Source organism: Bos indicus, chromosome 2 (genome assembly GCF_029378745.1).
Source record: "Bos indicus isolate NIAB-ARS_2022 breed Sahiwal x Tharparkar chromosome 2, NIAB-ARS_B.indTharparkar_mat_pri_1.0, whole genome shotgun sequence".
Lineage (NCBI taxonomy): Eukaryota > Metazoa > Chordata > Mammalia > Artiodactyla > Bovidae > Bos > Bos indicus.
The window spans coordinates 47,824,528-47,848,598 of NC_091761.1; the positions used below are offsets into that span (position 1 = coordinate 47,824,528).

At 36.6% G+C, this 24,071-nt stretch overlaps 1 protein-coding gene across 12 annotated transcripts in view; it reads right to left on the reverse strand.

The window, feature by feature from the left end:
• MBD5 (methyl-CpG binding domain protein 5) overlaps window positions 1-24,071 on the reverse strand; it is a 491,908-nt gene that overhangs the window by 136,253 nt on the left and 331,584 nt on the right. For 11 of the 12 annotated variants that reach the window (XM_070799658.1, XM_070799684.1, XM_070799643.1 and 8 more), the window contains one exon: window positions 23,457-23,578. The exons of the other annotated variant lie outside the window; for it this stretch is intronic. The gene's annotated coding sequence lies outside the window, so the exon portion shown is untranslated. The remainder of the gene's footprint in view (window positions 1-23,456; window positions 23,579-24,071) is intronic. 12 annotated transcript variants of the gene reach the window in all.

The window sequence follows — 24,071 nt, forward strand, 5'->3', positions numbered from 1 at the left end:
CAGTCACTCAGTCGTGTCTAACTCTTTGCAATCTCATGGACTATAGCCCGCCAGGCTCCCCAGTCCATGGAATTTCCAGGCAAGAATACTGGAACGCATAGCCATATCTTCTCAAAGGGATTTTCCTAACCCAGGGATCGACCTGGGTCTCCTGTATGGCAGGCAGATTCTTTACCATCTGCGCCACCTGGGAAGACTCTTTTGTGTCCTTTAAAATGGATCATCTACTTGGCCTTTCTTTGTCTTTCCTGATCTGGACATTTGCGAAGAATTCAGTTCAGTTGCTCAGTTGTGTCCAACTCTTTGCGACCCCATGGACTGCAGCACACCAGGTTTCCCTGTCCATCACCAACTCCTGGAACTTACCCAAACTCATGTCCATTGAGTCAGTGATGCCATCCAACCATCTCATCCTCTGTCTTTCCCTTCTCCTCCCACCTTCAATCTTTCCCAGCATCAGGGTCTTTTCCAATGAGTCAGCTCTTCACATAAGGTGGCCAAAATATTGGAGTTTCAGCTTCAGCATCAGTCCTTCCAACGAATATTCAGGACTGATTTCCTTTAGGACGGACTGGTTGGATCTCCTTGCAGTACAAGGTACTCTAAAGAGTCTTCTCCAACACCACAGTTCAAAAGAATCAATTCTTCAGTGCTTAGCTTCCTTTATGGTCCAACTCTCACATCCATACATGACTCCTGGGAAAACCATAGCTTTGACTAGGCGAACCTTTGTTTGTAAAGTAATGTCTTTGCTTTTTAATATGCTATCTAGGATGGTCATAACTTTTCTTCCAAGGAGCAAGTGTCTTTTAATTTCATGGCTGCAGTCACCATCTGCAGTGATTTTGGAGCCCAAAAAAGTAAAGTCTCTCACTGTTTCCTCATCTATTTGCCATGAAGTGATGGGACCAGATGCCATGATCTTAAGTTTTCTGAATGTTGAGTTTTAAGCCAACTTTTTCACTCTCCTCTCTCTTTCATCAAGAGGCTCTTTAGTTCTTTGCTTTCTCCATAAGGATGGTGTCATCTGCGTATCTGAGGTTATTGATATTTCTCCCAGCAATCTTGATTCCAGCTTGTGCTTCTTCCAGCCCAGCATTTCTCATGTCTGCATATAAGGTAAATAAACAAGGTGACAATAAAGAGCCTTGATGTATTCCTTTCCCTATTTGGAACCAGTCAGTTGTTCCATGTCCAGTTCTAACTGTTGCTTCCTGACCTGCATACAGATTTCTTAAGAGGCAGGTCAGGTGGTCTTGTATTCCCATCTCTTTCAGAATTTTCCAGAGTTTGTCGTGGTTCAAACAGTCAAAGGCTTTGACATAGTCAATAAAGCAGAAGTAGATGATTTTCTGGAACTCTCTTCCTTTTTCAATGATCCAGTGGATGTTGGGAATTTGATCTCTGGTTCCTCTGCCTTTTCTAAATGCAGCTTGAACATCTGGAAGTTCTCGGTTCACATACTGTTGGTGCCTGGCTTGGAGAATTTTGAGCATACTTTGCTAGCGTGTGAGATGAGTGCAATTGTGCAGTAGTCTGAACATTCTTTGGCATTGCCTTTCTTTGTTATTGGAATGAAAACTGGCCTTTTCCAGTCCTGTGGCCATTGCTGAGTTTTCCAAATTTCCTGGCATATTGAGTGCAGCACTTTCACAGATTCATCTTTTCGGATTTGAAATAGATCAACTGGAATTCCATCACCTCCACTAGCTTTGTAGTGATGCTTCCTAAGGCCCACCTGACTTCACATTCCAGGATATCTGGCTCTAGGTGAGTGACCACACCATCGTAGTTATCTGGGTCATGAAGATGTTTTTTGTATAGTTCTTTTGTATATTTCTTGCCACCTCTTAATATCTTCTGCTTCTTTTAGGTCCATACAATTTCTGTCCTTTATTGTGCCCATCTTTTCATGAGATGTTCCCCTGGTATCTCTGATTTTATTGAAGAGATCTCTAGTCTTTCCCATTCTGTTGTTTTCCTCTATTTCTTTGCACTGATCACTGAGGAAGGCTTTCTTATCTCTCTTTGCTATACTTTGGAACTCTGTATTCCAATGGGTATATCTTTCCTTTTCTACTTTTCCTTCACTTCTCTTCTATTCACAGCTATTTGTAAGGCCTCCTCAGACAACCATTTCGCCTTTATGCATTTCTTTTCCTTGGGGATGGTCTTGATTCCTGCCTCCTGTACAATGTCACAAACATCTGCCCATAGTTCTTCAGGCACTCTGTCTATAAGTATAAGGTCTCATCTTTTGAATCTATTGAATCTATTTTGAAGAATGCAGGCCAGTTATTTGTTAAATGTCCTTCATTTTTTCCCTGAATTTCCTCATGATTAGCTTTGTGTTATGCATTTTGGTGGGAATAGTACAGAGGCAAAGTTGTGTGCTGTTCAAGTGCATCACATCAGGAGGCACATGAAATGTCAGTTTAATATAATATTGGTAGTATTATATTTGATCAGTTTGTTAATGTGATATCCATCAGTTTTCCCACTGCCAAATTACTTTCCTTTGTTTCCTTTATAATTAAAAAGTTATACATGGGGAAAGATTTTGAAAATATTTTATGTAAAATTTTACTCATTAATTTTAGCATACGATTGATGGTTTTCTAACTCCATTGTTTCTTGTTTTAGCTGTCATTCTAATTTAAGGAAAACCTTCTGCTCATATTGTCCCAAATTTTGTCAGTGAGTCTCTTCAAAACGTCTCCTACCCCAAAGAATTTTTGCAAGTAAATTTTCCTTAAGAAAACCTGAATCATTCTGTGTTCTACTCTACCACCAAGGAAATAAAATATCCTTCCATTATTTTTGCTTTTTTATAACAGAAAGTTACTACAATGTCACATTCTGAAATGTTTTAGAAGAATATACAATGACACATGACACTAAATCAAGTGACATAACCCAACACTGCTCCTATTTTGGAAAAACTATTTCTTCTTTAGCTATTATTTCCTTTGAGTTTAACATCCAAATTTTTAATGTAGAGAATAATATTTGCATGATTCAGAGTATTTTATCTAGAAACCATAAAGACCAATACTATTATAACTTAAAAATTTTTAACACTCTAAATACTCTAAAATCATACATATATTATTTTTAATTAAATGTGGAGTTGTTATAAGACAATTCTGCAACCTAAGATTTTTTTTTTTGCTTATAAATATATAATCCTCTTTTTTTGTAAGGAGAAATGTGTAAATAGATAACTTAAAATCACTGAACATAACATTTCAGAATTGCAAGAAATTTTGGAATATATTTTAGTCCTGTATTTCCCAATCTATGTTTGGAGGATCACTTAAAATACAAGGTAACAGAGAAACTTTCAATACTATATCCATCTTTTGGGAATTCACATTAATATTGGATATAGAATGAGCACAGAACTTAGAATATTTTAGAAGTTCATTTTTAACATCAAGCTGGGAAATGGCAATCGCCTCATTTTTCAGATAATGTCTATAATGTCTCATAGACAGCTGATGGCAGATTCAGAACAGAAAGTATAAATCTCCTGGCTACTGGCCATTCTGTGTGTCTTGGTGAGACAAGATCACTTCAGGAGCCTTTTAGTTGGAGTCCTCTTTATAAGGAATTACTAACAGCACAATATAATTGTTGTGAAATATGATTTGGAGCTCTTATTATGTCTAGTGACTGCTGCTCAAAATATAGATCAGTGGTTCTGTGTTGTGGAGTCTAGCTTATATAACTCAACAAACTAAGTGACCTTTAAAAATGAGTAGCTATGGTGATTTCCTATTTGTTTGACTATACAAATAATGTGAGCCCTTCCTATATCAAAGACTGGATCCTGTGCAAAGTCGAAACAGCTATGTTAGCAAATACTGACAAATTCATTCATTTATTCAGCATATACCTTACCTTTTAAAAATGGCTTTGCCAATAATTTACTGAAATTCTCATAAAAAAGGATAGCTAGTTTTCCAAACTGGTGTCTTGGAGAACATAGCTCCAAAGCGTGGGATTTGATGTGATGCAAAATAGTGTTCCAGGTCTAACAAGTTTAGCAAAGCTTGGGTTTACAGATTTCTTTTTTCTTGGACTGCTAAGAAACTTCGACACAATAAGGTTAAGGGCATTGTGAAGTTTCAAGAAAGAAAATATGAAGAATATATGTGTGTGTGTATGTGTGTGTTTAATTTTCCAGGTTACTTGACAAATGCTATTTTTTCCTGGCCTTCATTATACAGCTTTTAGAAGACTATTCTATGAAAGAGAAATAATGGTTTGGAAAAAAGGAAGAGAAAATTCATCCAGGAGCTGGAGACAAATCAAAGCTAGATGACTGCTAAATTTTAAGAAGTTTCTAGTCCTGATATGCTTCCCATTCCCACTTTAGGTATTAAAATGTTCTATGCCCTTACTTTCTATCAGAGCCCTGGTTCTGGGCCACTCTTGTGTATTTGCTTATTGTGTATTGCATCACATTCTGCCCAGCTTCTGCCTAACCTGGTTGTACTCCTTACTTATTTCTGCCTCTCCTTGTACTTCAGATTGGATTCTACACACCCAGTTTCCAGTTTATGGTCTTAGACTTCTCAATATTGATTCTGGTTATCTGCCCTAGTACTTGGTAGCTTTCCCTGACTACATAAAGAAACCTATGAATTAGTTTGATAAGCTAATCCTTCTGTCATCAAGAAGACAAATAAAACTACATAGTTGATCTTTAGCACATCTGTGCTTTAATTTTCTTAGCTGAGAATCGTGATGTAATCAGTTATTTCTTCTTTTGTACAAAATTTTTACAATGAGTAAAGAGAAGACAAATCAGGTCCTTTCAGTACATGTATGACTTGAAAGTTAGTCACTGTTCAGGTGATTTAACTCATTCAGTGCTTTCCTTTCCAGGTTTTATTTTTTACACAAAAGTATTAAAGGGTGAAACAGCTTTCCATGATGGGAGAACATGGCTTCCTGAATGCAAAACCTGATTTCTTGGAAGAGATGCTCTACATTAATCTGACAGACGATAAAATAACTTCTCTTAATGAGCATAATTTTATACTGCAGATTCTAGATACTATTTTATTTTTCAATTAATTTAACAGTTCACCCAAAATTAGGAAATAGCAAAGGACTAACTGCACCTTATTGGGTTGGATTTCAAAACAAGTAGATTACTGTAATTCTAAACACAAGGTTAATAATGGGGAAAAGATCCATAATGAGTCTTACCTAGCAGATTTAAAACTTTAAAATGAACAATGATTATGTGTGTATTTTTAACTGGAATACAAATGTATTCTCTTTTATTATTTGAATATTTTAAAACAATATTTTAATGTCAGCTTTAAAAATAATTGTGCCGACTTTCAGAGACCTTTTAAAATACCAGCAATATTAAACAGTGTGCACCCCGTAATTCTAGCATGTGAAAGCAGAATGTTTCCAAGGTTTCACAGTAAATATCAGCAATGCAGCACACTCTACTTCAATTTTCAATATCTAGGTCACATGGACCACTCTGAATACTGTGAATAGAAAAAAAAAAAGCAAGCAGAAAGATTTCTGTAGCACTACCAAGAAATCATAACATTCAAATTATGAAAAAAATAGTATAATATGGATTTAAAAATAATTCCCATGTAAAGTAGAAGCTAGTGCCCTAAAAAATGAACTTCTGATCTATTATTTAAACTGAATAAAACCTTTGAGGAGTGTTATTTACTTAATAAAAATATCTTTTGTTTTTACTACTCCCTCAGCTGTGTGTATGCATGTCTACACTGTATGTGTGCATGCTCACACTGTATGTGCGCGCGCGCGCGTGTGTGTGTGTGTGTGTAGATACGCACTGAACACACAGAAAGAGACAAGAACATACTGAAAATTTCCACTTACAATAAAGGCAACAAATAGGTATAATAATATCTGAAATTACAATCTTTTTATTTATATAAGGAAACATGAAAGGTGGACAATATATTTTAATTTTGAAAAATGCATAGTGGTTTGGAAGTATCTTTAATTAATAATCACACAGTTGAAGATATTTGGAAGATATCTGGAAACTTCTTTATTGTAATTTTTATTATTTTTCTTGAAATCTACTGAATTTATTAGTTTATGGATTTAAAATTTCCCCCTTTCCCTTTCCCAGGTTATGTGAAAGACAGGAAGCAAATGAGAGACCCTATAATAAACCTCTGCCACCACTTATAATTTTTATACGTTTGTAGTTCTTTTTAAGACAGATTCATATGAAAGCAACTTGTCTAAATGCATTTTCCTTAATCTGTTCAATAACACGAAAGAGGAATCACACGACAGCATAATAATTAAGGTGGGAAATACTGAAAAAACTGCATTTAAGTGACTAGAATTTATACAGCTATAATTTTGATAAAGAAATTATTCACAGTATAAAGATTTAGCAATAATCAATGTATATTTCTTTAACAGCACTAAAGCTTACCAGTACTTTTTAATCAAGTACACAAAAGAGCTGAAGAAAACAGGAAGAACACTTCTTATATGTATTTACATATATATTCCATAAGTTGGCAACAGTCCCCTTTAAAGCACCAATATTTTCAAACAAATACAGATTAGGGGATATGGATTACCAAATTGACTCTAGTAATGGAGATATTCTAGAGATGGTTTAAAAATGGGCTCACAGTACAAAGAAAAAAGGGGAAAATGAAATCATATATTTATCTCATTTAATTATCATTGCCACTGTATGAGATAGTATCTTGATCTTCACAGCTGTGTCATTTTAAAATCCTGCAAATAAATGATTATAAGCTTCTAGAAGTCAAAGGCTGGTTTAAGACTCATTTATTGATATTCTATGTAAAATCATATTTATATTCTAAGAGAGGTTGGCATTCAGCAATAGATAGAAAGTACTGCTAGAAAATAAGTAGAGATGCAACAATTTCTGAACAAATTTTTTTTGGCATGGGGATAATATATAAATACAATCCCTTAATATTTTATGTTTGTATAATATGACAATAAATATATTAAAATTAATATTTTCACTAAATATCAGTCTCTATATAAAAATATACTATTTAGGTCATTATTTTAATAAAGAGTTTATTACCTATATCATGTACTAGGTGTTAGAAGCATCATATAATTACTTCCAGGAAAACCTGTTTATGCTGCTATACTTCAAACTATAGCTAGAGTGACCTTTGTAAAATGACATTTGATCTAGGCATTTTTCTGCTTATAAACATTCAATGACTTCTAGTTCATGATGGGAGATAGACCATAAATGTTTCTACTTCTTTTAAGAAAATGAATACATAATTTTATATTTCAACATCCTCTGAAACTCTTTTTTTGGGGGAGGGGTTGGTTTTAGGAATTGAGAGCATTGCCTGGAAACAGATTTTAAAAGAAACAGAAAATATCATTGTAAAGAAGAAACATTAGATGTTCTGCTCATGTCCTCCTTCACAGAATATCAAAAATTACAGAAGGAAAGAAAAACAAGAAAAAAAAAAGGGAGGACACTACTAAAGAAATAGTAAAAGATGATTTTCTAGGGAGTAAACACCTCAGATGACAAGCGCTCACTGAACACAACATGAACAGAAAAAGCCTACCCCAAGACACGTCACTGAGAACTGAAAAACAAGAAAAACAAGAGTGGATCCCAAAAGTTACCAGAGGGAAAAAGCAGATGAGCTACAAAGGACTAACAGGCTGAAATTAAATAAATTTTAAAAGACAGTGAAGCATCACCATCCAAGTTCAGAGGGAAAATGATGTGTACCTTAGAATCCCAGACAAATTAGAATTCAGATGGCAAGCAGTTAGATAGGCAGCAACTGGATATCCTCAGCACATCAGTCAAAGGTGGTACCTTTCTAGCATTTTAAACACAATAATTAAAAATATTATTTACAAAAAAATTAGTTGTAGAGGTGGTGTGTGTTTGTATGTGTTTTCAGTCACGTCCAATGCTCTGTGACCCCATGGAATATATAGCATGCCAGGCATCTCTGTCCATGGGATTTCCCAGGCAAGAACACTGCAGTGGGTTGCCATTTCCTTCCCCAGGGGATTCTCCCAACCTAGGGATCGAACCTGCGTCTCTTGCATCTCCTGCATTGGCAGATTGTTTATCATTGTGCCACCTGGGAAGTCCCAGCAAAAGTGGTATAAAATGTCAGTTTTTAGATGGTGTCTCATATAGAGCAGGTAGTCAAAAAAGTGTCATCTTTTAATGCTTTTTCTCCCTTTCCAATACTAATGCACAAATCCCACTTTCCCTTCTCCCCTAGTCAGGCCCTTCTCCCACCCGTGCGCTATCCATGCTAGAATCTGGATACATTTCATGTGAGAATAAAATAAAGGACATTCAAACATGTGAAAGTTCAAAAAATTTATCATCCATATATTCTTCCTTAGAAAGTTGCTAAGGCATATGCTTCATTAAAGGAGGATGTACAATGAAAAAGAGAAAAATATGGGTTGAGAAGAGGAGGAAAGGAAGCCTTAGGATAACAGCTGTGTAGTCAAAGAATGAAATGATCTAGAAGAATAGTTCCCAGGGAAAATAACAATATCAGAAAGAGATGGCCACAAATGTTTCCCATAATGAAGAGTTGGAAAGAAATGGGAATGATAAAGGAAAACAATGCAGGAAAAACAAAAATAGGTAATTAGAAATTTTAAGAAAACTGAAAAATGCCTAAGTAAGGATATACAACCAAAGACGACTACTTGGGACTATAATTAATCATTAATTCAAATGATACTGTATCTGGTACTATTTTAGCCACTGGGGGGGGGGAATAATAAACAAACAAATAAAAATCAAACAAAGTAGGTAATCCTTGTCTTTTTGAAGCTGTAGTCAAGAATGAGGAGAGTGACAATAATTTTAAAAATTAAGTGGAATACAACATATGATTTGTATTAATAATAAAACACTACAGAGAAAAATACAACAGAAAATAAAGCAAGAATCCCAGGTAGGAGAGTTGCTATTTCCAATAAGATAGTCAGGAACAGCCCTACTGAGCAGTCGTCCCTTTTGCCAAGAATTTAAGGAAGGGCAGGATCAATCAATGTGGTCCTGTGGGTGAACGGATGTTCCAGGCTGTGGGAACAGAAAATGCTAAGGCACTTTTCACATAACAACAGAAACACTTAATTGGGGTTATAAAATAGCATAATTTTTAGAAATGCAAAAATGAAAGAACTGAGAACAGAACCACGGAGACCATGGGTGCACTTATCCTCATCTGAGAGAGGGGACAATCCCAAAGCAGCATATATAGTTAATGGGACAAGAAATAATGGTATTTATTACCCACAGTACACAGTACAGAAGAATGACAGATAAAAGGTGGAGCTGGGGTAGGGTAATTGAGTAAATTTATAATGTCCCCTTTATTTTTTTGGGCTCCAAAATCACTGCAGACGGTGATAGCAGCCATTAAGTTAAAAGACGCTTACTCCTTGAAGGAAAGTTATGACCAACCTAGATAGCATATTCAAAAGCAGAGACATTACTTTGCCAACAAAGGTCTGTCTAGTCAAGGCAATGGTTTTTCCAGTGGTCATGTATGGATCTGAGAGTTGGACTGTGAAGAAAGCTGAGCACCGAAGAATTGATGCTTTTGAACTGTGGTGTTGGAGAAGACTCTTGAGAGTCCCTTGGACTGCAAGGAGATTCAACCAGTGCATTCTAAAGGAGATCGGTCCTGGGTGTTCTTTGGAAGGAATGATGCTAAAGCTGAAACTCCAGTACTTTGGCCACCTCATGCAAAGTGTTGACTCATTGGAAAAGACTCTGATGCTGGGAGGGATTGGGGGCAGGAGGAGAAGGGGATGACAGACGATGAGACGGCTGGATGGCACCACCGACTCAATGGACGTGAGTTTGAGTGAACTCCGGGAGTTGGTGATGGACAGGGAGGCCTGGCATGATGCAATTCATGGGGTCGCAAAGAGTCGGACACGACTGAGCGACTGAACTGAACTTTATTTGTAGTATGTATGTGTATGTGTTACTATATGATGTCTAAAAGTGATAAAAAAATCTAAGGTGGAAGCGAATTACTTTGACCTGGATAAATGAAGATAAATATCAGAAGGAAAAGTAGAATAAGAAGTAAGGGTTCAGAGGGAAAAGCTGAACCATTGATATTAAACTATGTGAGTATATCAATTTAAGCATACACACCAACACACACACACAAATACCCACTTTGAAAATTTTCTATGGCTCTTAGGATAAACAACACGGCTACAGGAGAAGGGGGTAGCAGATGTGATGGTTTAAATAGCATCAGCAACTTAACAGACAAGAATTTGAGCAAACTCCAGGAGATTGTGAAGGATAGAGAAGCCTGCAGTTCTTGCTACAGTGCATGGTGCCATAAAGGGTTGGACATGACTTAGCAACTGAACAACAAGAGGGCCCTGTCTGCTTTACCAGCCTCACTTGATGCCTCCCTCCCCTGCACTCTCACTCTGGCCATTGTGGCCCCCTTTCAGTTTCCTGAGCAAGCAAGCCCCTATGTTGTTCCTTCCATCTGAAATGTTTCTGGCTCAATATTCACCTCCAGGCTAACTTATTCATTAGACGCAGGGGGCATAAGTGCCTAGGGTCCAAAATACTCTTAGGAGTCAATGAAAATGTTTTACTTTCTTTTAAAATAAGAAAAAAAAAAACCAACTCTTTTAGGTCAAATAAAATGTTTTAGCATATAATATTAACATATTTGTCTTCATACCAGTATAATGAAGATATGACTTATAATACTTTTAAAGAGGAAGGGACCCATGAAGGCAAAGATGTTTAGAGGCTACAGAAGTCACAATGTGGCCCCTGCCTATCCTATTCCCCATCTCTACCTGACCATGAGACTCACTCATCCCTCAGCCCCAAAGCCCCTTCTTTGGAGATTCTTTGCCTGATTTTCCCAGACTATATGAGTTCCCTATATAAGTTCACACATTACCTTGTAATATGGAAATGAAGTAAACTGTATAATTTTCTGTTTGATGGAATCAGGAACTGTGTCTACCTCATTTACCACTATATCCCCAGCACAAAGCCTTACATGCAGTGATGTGAGACTGTGAAGGACAGAATTTTTACTGTGGCTCTCTGAAACCCTGGTTCAGGCTTCTGATCCTGAATTTACTACTTAATCTTTTACTGACTCAGTTTCCTCATTTAAAAATGGGGATAATGATGGACTTTTGAGTTAGAATGTGAATTAGAATAGTGCCTGACATACACTAAAGCCTATGTAAAGCCTCGTTACCCTTTCTTCATGTGATCACATGATTATTAGAACACTACTCCTTTAATTACTATTATCATTACCATTATTATTCCATACATTAAAGGTTTTGGTTTGCTAATTTCCTCCCTCTTACCATCTATTATGTAAATATGTTTTAAAGGAGAGGAGTCATTTTAACAACTTAAGTCACAAAGTTTTTAGAGATGTTAGAGCAAACAGCTGTAAGGATGAAAGGAAACTGAGGTTTTGGTAATTGACAATACATAATTATCCATAAATTCAAAATTTTAGGGCTTTCAAAATATCCACACCAACCATTCATGAGTTTGAGTAAACTACAGGAGATAGTGAAGGACAGGGAAGCCTGGTGTGCTGCAGTTCATGGGGACGCAAAGAGTCAGACACGACTTCACAGCTGAACAACAAAACCAGTTTATAATTTCACAAGATAAGATTGTGCAAGAAGAATGTTTTCAGTGAAGAGTAGTAAATGAGAATCCTCTGAAACATAAATTTCCATGAAAATTTAATAAAAATGAGAGATGAATTTACTGCAAGTGAAAGTCGCTCAGTCGTGTCTGACTCTTTGAGACCCCATGGGCTGCAGCCTGTGAGGCTCCTGTGTCAATGGAATTCTCCAGGCCAGAATATTGGAGTGGGTAGCTGTTCCCTTCTCCAGGGTGTCTTCCCAAGCCAGGGATTGAACCCAGGTTACCCATATTGTGGGTGGATTCTTTACCCTCTGAACCCCCAGGGAAGCCCAAGAATACTGGAGTGGGTAGCCTATCCCTTCTCCATTGGATTTTCCCCACCCAGGAATCGAACTGGGGTCTCCTGCGTTGCAGGCAGATTCTTACCAGCTGAGCTACCTAAATTTCTTTTTCTTTTTGTTAAAAAAAACCTTACCTGTTTTCCCCCAATAGATGCTCTACACAGTTGATAACAATTTTCAATAGTGATATTACTTTCTTGGGGTTACAATTCTTTACACATAATTCTTTCTGCACATAAATAAAAATACATACCCCAAAGCAGTAAAAATAAAATTTAGCAGCAGTAAATGAAACGACTGTTAAGGGTTTCCATTTGGGTAAACATTTATCTTAACATTTAAGCTTCAGACTCCTGAGATGACCCTTGGGATAAAATGACAGACTCAGGTTTGATTTCTTCTGACAGTTCAAACAATACTCCACAAACTAAGGATCATTTTTTTTTTTTTTTTTGGAGGATAAATGACTGGCTAGGAGCATTAATGTCCTCAGGCTTTGCTAGAGGCCTGTAATCTCACCTCATCATTATTCACAATCATCCAGAAAAGCCTCAAGCTAGAACTATGATTGTCACTTAGAACTAAACTTGCAAGTTCATTTAAAAAAAAAAAAAAATCGTTCCTTCTTTCATGATTTCATTTTTTATTTAATTCATGTGTATCTTTAGACATGAACTTCAGCAAACATTAAAACCTAGAGCAATAGTCAATCTGTATATCTTCTGAGAAAACTGGATAAAAAAACATTTGTGTGACTTTGGACAAACCTGAGTTAAGCTCTCTGCTCTTCTGTTTCCTCATTCATAAGATGAAATAGTTTGGCACTATTAACCTGATGGACTCTCTTAACTATAAAAACATGACTTTACTTAGCTATGATGAAGATTCAGACTTATTTTCCTTTTGTGTGTTTGATATGTATCAACAATCCTATTTCCAGCTGAGACTAACTCTGGTTTTGTATCATTATTCTTTGAATAGGAATCATAGCTAATGCTATTCTGTACTCTTTCTGGTATTAGTAGTCATGAGATATTTCCTGAATTTCTTATGATGAACTTTTATATTCAGAATTTATCCTCAAAGAAGATCCAAAGATTATATTGCTTATTCTGAAATGATAGCTCAAAAACCAATCATATATTAATTACATACAACATAAAATTCTATCTAGTCCAATGATTAAAAAAAATGCTGTTACATTTCTGGAGAGGTAAATACAAACTTTTATTCAAAAGGCTTGCAAAATATTTTTAATATATAATTCACAATTTAGGACAGTGCCTTCTGAAGACAAAAAATTTATATCATGGTATAAAGAGATTTATGGATCCTAATAAGGCATAACTTTAGTAAAAAAGGTAGCTAAAGCTTTTTATTGAGATATAACTTTAGAAACAAAAATGTTATACAGATATCCTACAGATCCATATATTTAATCCATGAGAGATGAGCAACATAAGTATTTAGTATAATTAAATTCTCATGGAAACTATTTTAAAATCCTAAATTATGTAAAAATAATCTGAACTAATGCTGGCATTTGGTTTAACACTGTAAATATCTTTCAGTGAAAGTCAGTGATTGTAGCAAGACAAACTATGTCAGATGCAAACTACAGGTTAGTTAAAAATACCTTTAAAGTCAGTGTGCATACTGAAATATTTAATGATAATGTCTGAATTTGCTTCAAAATAATATAGATGGTATAAACAAGATTAGCTATGAGTTCTTAATTACTGAAGCCAGATTGAAGTACATGGGGGTTCATTATACCTTTCTGCCAAATACTCTATGTTTGAAACAATCCATAATACACACTTAAAAAAGCCAATATATAGGCAAACATCAAAACTAGAACCCACGAGGAAGACGACAGATTTAACCTCATAAAAATGTTAACTTTATAGGGCAAAAAGAAAGTACATAAAACAAAAACAAACAGCTTTACAACAAACGTTAAAGGCACTTCCCTAGGTGGGAATGAGACCAACAACTTAAAACAACCTTGTACACATCTAGACTCCCATCTCAAAACCTCATAGGATGACCAAACCAAAAAATTACTACAGGTATACACACAGTAAATGCAACCTGAATGTAACACCAAAGCTAGTTAATAAATCACAAGAGAAGAGAACAAAGGAGGAACAGAAGGAAAAAGACCTATAAAAACAAATCAAAAACAAGAAAATGTCAATATGAACATACACAGATCACATGGACCATAGCCTTGTCTAACTCAATGAAACTATGAGCCATGCCATGTAGCGCCACCCAAAATGGATGGGTCATGGTGGAGAGTTATGACAAAATGTGGTCCACTGGAGAAGGGAATGGTAAACCATTTCAGTACTCTTGATTTGAGAACCCCATGAACAGTATGAAAAGGCAAAAAGATATGACACTGAAAGGTGAACTCCCCAGGTGCTCAATTGTTACTGGAGAAGAGTGGAGAAATAAGTCCAGAAAGAATGAACAGATGGAGCCAATGCAAAAACAAAGCCCAGGTGTACATGTGACTGGTGATGGAAGTAAACTCCGATGTGGTAAAGAACAATATTGCACAGGAACCTGGAATGTTAGTGCCTGAAGAACTATGAATGGCATTGAAACATGTAAAATATCATGTAAGAAACGAGTTGCCAGTCCAGGTTCGATGCACGATACTGGATGCTTGGGGCTAGTGCACTGGGACGACCCAGAGGGATGGTATGGGGAGGGAGGAGGGAGGAGGGTTCAGGATGGGGAACACATGTATACCTGTGGCGGATTCATCTTGATATTTGGCAAAACTAATACAATTATGTAAAGTTTAAAAATAAAATAAAATTAGGAAAACAAACAAACAAACAAAAAAAAAAGAACTATGGACAGCGGTTCCTGACACTGTATAGGAGGCAGTGATCAAGACCATCCCTAAGAGAAAGAAATGCAAAAAGGCAAACTGGTTTGTCTGTGGACGCCTTACAAATAGCTATGAATAGAAGAGAAGTGGAAAGCAAAGAAGAAAAGGAAAGATATACCCATTGGAATGCAGAATTCCAAAGAATAGCAAGGAGAAATAAGAAAGCCTTCCTAAGTGATCACTGCAAAGAAATAGAGGGAAACAATAGAATGAGAAAGACTAGAGATTTCTTTAAGAAAATTAGGGATACCAAGGGAACATTTCATGCAAAGATGGACTCAATAAGGAACAGAAATGGTATGGACCAAACAGAAGCAGAAGCTATTAAGAAAAGGTAGCAAGAATACATGGAAGAACTATATAAAAAATATCTTAATGACTCAGACACCACGATGGTGTGATCACTCATCTAGAGCCAGACATCCTGGAGTCAAGTGGGCCTTAGGAAGCATCAATATGAACAAAGCTAGTGGAGGTGATGGAATTCCAGCTGAGCTATTTCAAGTCCTACAACATGACACTTTTAAAGTGCTGCAATCAATATGCCAGCAAATTTGGAAAACTCAGCAGTGGCCACAGGACTGGAAAAGGCCAGTTTTCATTCCAATCCCAAAGAAAGGCAATGCCAAAGAAAGTTCAAGCTACTGCACAACTGCACTCATCTTACACACTAGCAAAGTAATGCCCCAAATTCTCCTAGCCAGGCACTAACAGTACATGAACCAAGAACTTCCAGATGTTCAGGCTGGATTAGAAAAGGCAGAGGAACTAGAGATCAACTGCCAACATCAGCTGGATCATCGAAAAAGCAAGAGAGTTCCAGAAAAACATCTACTTCTGCTTTATTGACTACACCAAAGCCTTTGATTGTGTGGAACACAACAAACTTTGGACAATTCTTAAAGAGACGGGAATACCAGACCACCTACCTGCCTCCTATGAAACTTGTATGCAGGTCAAAAAGCAAGTTAGAACCGGACATGGAACACCAGACTAGTTCCAAAATGGGTAAGGAATATGTCAAGGCTATATATTGTCACCCTGCTTATTTAACTTCTATGCAGAGTATATCATGAGAAATGCTGGGATGGATAAAGCACAAGCTGGAATCAAGATTGCTGGGGGAAATATCAGTAATTTCAGATACACAGATGACACCATCCTTATGGCAGAAAGTGAAGAGGAACTGAAGAGCGTCTTGATAAAAGTACAAGAGGAGAGTGGAAAAGCTGGCTTAAAACTCAACATTCAAAAAACTAAGATCATGGCATCTGGTCCCATCACTTCATGGCAAATAGATGGGAAACAATGGAAACAGTGACAGCTTTTATTTTCTTGGGCTCCAAAATCACTGCAGATGGTGACTACAACCATGAAATTAAAAGAGGCTTGTTCCTTGAAAGAAAAGCTATGACCAACCTAGATAGCATATTAAAAAGCAGAGATATTACTTTGCCGACAAAAGTTCGTCTAGTCAAAGCTATGGTTTTTCTAGTAGTCATGTATGGATGTGAGAGTTGGACCATAAAGAAGGCTGAGTGCCAAAGAATGCTCTTGAACTGTGGTGTTGGAGAAGACTCTTGAGAGTCCCTTGGACTGCAAGATTAAATCAGTTAATCCTAAGGGAAATCAGTCCTGAATATTCATTTGAAGAACTCATGGTGAAGCTGAAGCTCTAATACTTTGGGCACTTGATGGAAATAATTGACTCACTGGAAAAGAGCCTGATGCTGGGAAAGACTGAAGGCAGGAGGAGAAGGGGACAACAGAGGATGAGACGGTTGGATGGCATCACTGAGATGATGGACATGAATTTGAGCAGGCTCCATGAGTTTGTGATGAACAGGGAATCCTGGTGTGCTGCAGTCCATGGGGTTGCAAAGAGCTGGACACAACTGAGGGACTGAACTGAACTCAACTATCGATAATTACCTAAATATAAATGGGTTAAATGCTCCAATCAAAAGACATAACTTGTTGAATGGATACAAAAACAAGACCTGTATATATGCTGTCTACAAACGACCCACTTCAGATCTACGGACACATACAGACCAAAAATGAGGGGATAGGAAAAGGTATTTCATGTAAACAGACACCAAAAGAAAGCTGGAGTAGCAGCATTTTTATCAGACAAAATAGACTTTAAAATAAAGACTGTTATAAGAGACAAGGAAGGACACTACATAATGATGAAAGGATCAAGAAGAAGATATAACAATTGTAAATATATATGCACCCAATGTAGAAGGATCTCAATATATAAGCCGAATGCTAACAGCTATAAATGGGGAAATCAACAGTAACACAGAAACAGTGGGGGACTTTAACACCTCACTTACACCCATGGATCATCTAGATAGAATATAAAGAACACAAGCTTTAAATGCTACATTGGATAAGATGGATCTAATTTATATTTATATTTCATCCCCAAACAGTAGATTTCACTTTTTTTTAAAGTGCACATGGAACATTCTTCAGGACAGATCATTCCTTGGGCCACAAATCAAACCTTGGTAAACTTAAGAAAAACGAAATTTTATCAAGCATTTTTTCCCAACCACAATGCTATAACACTAGACACTACTACAGAAGAAAAAAAGAAAAACTGTGAAAACCACAAACACATGGAAATTAAGCAATACTCTCCTGAATGACCAGGAAGTCAGTGAAGAAATCAAAGAGGAAATAAAAAAATATCTAGAAACAAATGACAATGAAAGCACGATAACTCAAAACCTATGGGATGCAGCAAAAGCAGCGGTGAGAGGGACGTTTATGGCAATACAAGCCTACCTCAAGAAACAAGGAAAACACTGAAAAAACAACCTAACCTTACACTGAGAGCAACTAGAAGAAGAAGAAGAAGAAAACACCCCAAAGTTAGTAGAAGGACAGAAATAAGAAAGATCAGAGCAGAAATAAACAAAATAGAAACAAAGAAAACAATAGCAAAGAGCAATGAAACTAAAAGCGGTGCTTTGAGAAGGTAAACGAAATTGATAAACCTTATGCCAGAGCTATCAAGAAAAAAAGGGAGAGGACAGAGAAAACAGAAAGAGAAATTAAGGAAACAATTCCACTCACCATTGCAACGGAAAGAATAAAATACTTAGGAATATATCTACCTAAAGAAACTAAAGACCTATATATAGAAAACTATAAAACACTGGTGAAAGAAATCAAAGAGGACACTAATACATGGAGAAATATACCATGTTCATGGATTGGAAGAATCAATATAGTGAAAATGAGTATACTACCCAAAGCAATTTATAGATTCAATGCAATCCCTATCAAGCTACCAACAGTATTCTTCACAGAGCTAGAACAAATAATTTCACAATTTGTATGGAAATACAAAAAACCTCGAATAGCCAAAGCGATCCTCAGAAAGAAGAATGGAACTGGAGGAATCAACCTACCTGACTTCAGGCTCTACTACAAAGCCACAGTTATCAAGACAGTATGGTACTGGCACAAAGACAGAAATATAGATCAATGGAACAAAATAGAAAGCCCAGAGATAAATCCACGCACATATGGACACCTTATCTTTGACAAAGGAGGCAAGAATATACAATGGATTAAAGACAATCTCTTTAACAAGTGGTGCTGGGAAATCTGGTCAACCACTTGTAAAAGAATGAAATAGAACACTTTCTAACACCATACACGAAAATAAACTCAAAATGGATTAAAGATCTCAACGTAAGACCAGAAACTATAAAACTCCTAGAGGAGAACATAGGCAAAACACTCTCCGACATACATCACAGCAGGATCCACTATGACCCACCTCCCAGAATATTGGAAATAAAAGCAAAAATAAACAAATGGGACCTAATTAACCTTAAAAGCTTCTGCACATCAAAGGAAACTATTAGCAAGGTGAAAAGGCAGCCTTCAGAATGGGAGAAAATAATAGCAAATGAAGCAACCGACAAACAACTAATCTCAAAAATATACAAGCAACTCCTACAGCTCAATTCCAGAAAAATAAATGACCCAATCAAAAAATGGGCCAAAGATCTAAATAGACATTTCTCCAAAGAAGACATACAGATGGCCAACAAACACATGAAAAGATGCTCAACATCACTCATTATCAGAGAAATGCAAATCAAAACCACTATGAGGTACCATTTCACACCAGTCAGAATGGCTGCGATCCAAAAGTCTACAAGTAATAAATGCTGGAGAGGGTGTGGAGAAAAGGGAACCCTCTTACACTGTTGGTGGGAATGCAAACTAGTACAGCCACTATGGAGAACAGTGTGGAGATTCCTTAAAACTGGAACTAGAACTGCCTTATGATCCAGCAATCCCACTGCTGGGCATACACACTGAGGAAACCAGAAGGGAAAGAGACATATGTACCCCAATGTTCATCACAGCACTGTTTATAATAGCCAGGACATGGAAGCAACCTAGATGTCCATCAGCAGATGAATGGATAAGAAAGCAGTGGTACATATACACAATGGAGTATTATTCAGCCATTAAAAAGAATACATTTGAATCAGTCCTAATGCGGTGGATGAAACTGGAGCCTATTATATAGAGTGAAGTAAGCCAGAAGGAAAAACACCAATACAGTATACTAACGCATATATATGGAATTTAGAAAGATGGTAACAATAACCCTGTGTACGAGACAGCAAAAGAGACACTGATGTATAGAACAGTCTTATGGACTCTGTGGGAGAGGGAGAGGGTGGGAAGATTTGGGAGAATGGCATTGAAACATGTAAAATATCATGTATGAAATGAGATGCCAGTCCAGGTTCGATGCACGATACTGGATGCTTGGGGCTAGTGCACTGGGACGACCCAGAGGGATGCTATGGGGAGGGAGGAGGGAGGAGGGTTCAGGATGGGGAACACATGTATACCTGTGGCGGATTCATTTTGATATTTGGCAAAACTAATACAATTATGTAAAGTTTAAAAATAAAATAAAATTAAAAAAAAAAAAGGGGGAGAGGACTCACATCAGTAAAATTAGAAATGAAAAAGAAGTTACAACTGAAAAGAAGAAATACAAAGGATCATAAGAGACTATTACCAGGAACTATATGCCAATAAAATTGACAACTTAGAAGAAATGGACCTACACAAATCAATCAATGTGATATACTCTATTACCAAATTGAAGAATAAAAACCATTCGATCATCTCAAGAGATGCAGAAAAAGCTTTCAGCAAAATTCAACCCCCATTTATGACAAAAACTCCAGAGAGGGGCATAGAAGGAACCTACCTCAACCTAATAAGTAAATAATAAATCTACCTCAACATAATAAAAACCACATACACACAGACACACACATATATAACAAATCCACAACAAACATAATTGTCAACAGTGAAAATCTGAAAGCATTTTCTCTAAGATCAGGAACAAGACATGGATGCCTACTCTCACTACTTTTATTCAGCATAGTTTTGAAAGTCCTAGCCATTGCAAGCAGAGAAGAAAAATAAATACAAGGAATTCAAATTGGAAAAGAAGTAAAACTGGCACTGTTTGCATATTACATGATACTATATATAGAAAATCTTAAAGATGCTACAAGAAAACTACTGGAGCTAATCAATGAATCTGGTACAGTTGCAGGACACAAAATTAATACACAGAAATCCCTTGCATTCCTGTACACTAATAATGAAAGAGCAAAAAGAGAAATTAAGGAAACAATCCCATTTACAATCACATCAAAAAGAATAAAATACCTAGAAAGGAACCTACTTAAGATTTGTACTCTGAAAACTATAAGCCATTGAGGAAACAAATCAAAGATGACACAAATGGGAGAGATATGCCATGATGCCATGTCTTGGATGGAAGAATCAATATTATCTAAATGCCTATACTACCCGAGGCAATCTACACATTCAATAGGACCCCTGTCACCAATGGCATTTTTCACAGAACTAGAAAAAATTTTACTATTTTGCATGAAAACACAAAAACACCCCCAAATAGACAAAGCAATCCTGAGAAAGAAAAACACAGCTGGAGGCATGAAGTTCTCTGACTTTGGACTATACTACAAACCTACAGTAATCAAGACAGTATGGTACTGGCACAAAAACAGAAGTATAGATCAATGAAACAGAACAGAAAGCCCAGAGATAAACACACCTACCTATGGTCAAATAATCTATGACAAAGGTGGTAAGAACATATGGTAAAGAAAAGATAGTTTCTTCAAGAAGTGGTGCTGGAAAAACTGGATAGCTAACATGAAATGAGAATACTCCCTAATACCATACACAAAAGTAAACTCAAAATGGATTAAAGACCTAATTGTAAGGCTGGATGTTATTAAAAAAATTTTCTCAGAGGAAAATATAGGCAGAACACTCTTTGACATAAATTGTAGCAATATCTTTTCTGTCTCACCTCCTAAAATAATGAAAATGAAACCAAAAATAAATGGAATCTAATTAAACTTAAAAGCTTTTGTACAACAAAGGAAAACATAAAAAAAAGAAAAACCCCAAAAGACAAACCAACAATAGATTAATCTCCAAAACATACAAAGAGCTCATGCAGTGCAATTAAAAAAAACAAACAAAAAAACCCCTCAATCCAAAAATGGGCAGAAGACCTGAACAGACATTTCTCCAAAGAAGAAACAGAGATAGCCAAAAAGAACATGAAAAGATGCTCAATATCACCAGTTGACAGAGAACTGCAAATCAAAACACAATGAGGTATATGACCTCACACTGGTCAGAATGGTCATCAAAAATCCTACAAACAAGGCATGCTGGAAAGGGTCTGGAGAAAAGAGAAACCTTCTTTCCTGTTGGTGGGAATGTAAATTGGTAGAGCCACTATGGAGAACATACAGAGGTCCTTAAAAAACTAAAAATAGAGCTATCATGTTGTTGTTGTTTAGCTTCTCAATCACAAACAAGTGACACATTACCCATTACCATATGATCCAGCAATTCCACTCCTGGGCATATATCTGGAGAAAACCGTAATTCCAAAAGATACATGCACCCCAATGTTCATTGCAGCACTACTTACAATAGCCAGCACATGGAAGCAACCTAAATGCCCATCAACAGATGAATGGATAAAGGAGACATGGTACATATATACAATGGAATATTAGCCATAAAAAAGCACAAAATAATGCCATTTGCAGAAAGATGGATGGGCTCAGAGATTGTCATACTGAGTAAAATAAGTCAGACAGAAAAGGACAAATATCATATAACATTGTTTATATGTGGAGTCTAAAAGAAATGATACAAATTAACTTATTTACAAAACAGAGTTACAGATGTAGAAAATAAATTTAAAGGGGAAAGAAAGGGGATGAGGGACACCTTGGGAGACTTGGATTGACATATACACATTACTATATATAAAATAGATAATCGACAAGGACCTATTATATAGTTCAAGAAATTCTACTAAATATTCTGTAATAACCTATATGGGAGAAGAATCTGAAAAAGAATGGATATAGGTATATGCATAACTGAATCACTCTGCTGGACACTTGGAACTAACACAATGACGTACATCAACTATATAAAATTAAATTAAAAAATTAAAATATAAGCATTCTAGGACTTCACTGGTGGTACCAAGGAGAAGACTCCACCTGCCAATGAGGGGAAGTGGTCTGATCCCTGGTCTGAGAAAATCCCACATGCCGTGGAGCAACAAAGCTCATATGCCACAACTACTGAGCCACTCTCTAGAGCCTGTAAGCCTCAACCGCTGAGCACATGCGCCACAGCTACTGAGCCATGGGCCACAACTACTGAAGCCCACACACTCCTGGGCCCACAAGCAATAACTACTGATCATGCACACCGCAGTAACTGAAGTCCACACACCCTAGAGCTCACAAACCGTCAACTACTGAGTTTATGTGTTGCAAATACAGAAGCCTGCACCTAGAGCCTGTGTTCTGCAACAAGATAAGCCACTGCAATGAGAAGGCCATGCACCACAACAAAGAGTAGCCCTTGCTTGCAGCAACTAAAGAAAGCCTGAGCACAGAAAGAAGACCTAGTGCAACTAAAAATAAATGAATAAGTAAATAAGTTATTAAAAAACAGAAGCATTCGGGCCAAAGAGCATTTATATCCTATTATGTCTAGTCATAATATGTATATATATATGCATATAATAACACATGTGTATATAATAGTACATTATATATAAAATACATATAATAGTATACATATCAATAAACTTAGAAAGGCAAAAAAGAAAATGCAAAGAGGACTTATCTCAAGATGGCAGGATTACTATACATTTTCTGTTTTTATTTTTTACAATGAACAGGTATTAATTTTATAATAGAACTATATTTTAGAAGTGTTTTTATGACTTTACTATTTGGAGATGTGTGGCATTTAAGTCTATAGATGTCAGATGCTTTTCAGATTTAATAAAAATTAAGTTCATAGACAAGAAAACTATAATTATGTGAAGAATTCATGGAGAGAAAACAATTCCTACCTTGTGGAGAGAAACTGATAAAAACATAACATGTGCTATGAGACCCAGCAGCGTAATGGAGGCAGTAAATCTCTAGATGGTCTATGCCTTTATGAGTCCCTATAAAGGAGTACCTCTTCTCTCTGTAACGGAAATAACATAGACACACACATTTATTTAAAGGAGAGGCTGAAAGAAAATCATCCTTAAGTACACACTGCAGCTACATAGGCTGCCTGTTTGCAAGTGGGATCTCAAAGAGAAACAGTTGGATATATCATTTATTGGTTGTATGCCCTTGGGAAAGCTATTTATCCTTCCCATGCCTCAGTTTCCACAACTGTAAAAGGGGATGATAATAGTACCAAAGTAGAAAGATTATTATAAAGATTAATATTCTTAAACACAGCACTGTCCGGTACAATAATAATAGTAAATACCATTTATGTGCTAGGTGTGAGCTTAGTCGCTCAGTCGTGTTTGACTCTTTGCGATCCCATGGGCTATAGCCTGCCAAACTTCTCTGTCCATGGGGATTCTCCAGGCAAGAATACTGGAGGGGTTGCCATGCCCTCCTCCAGGGGATCCTCCCAACCCAGGGATCGAACCCTGGTCTCCCACATTGCAGGCAGATTC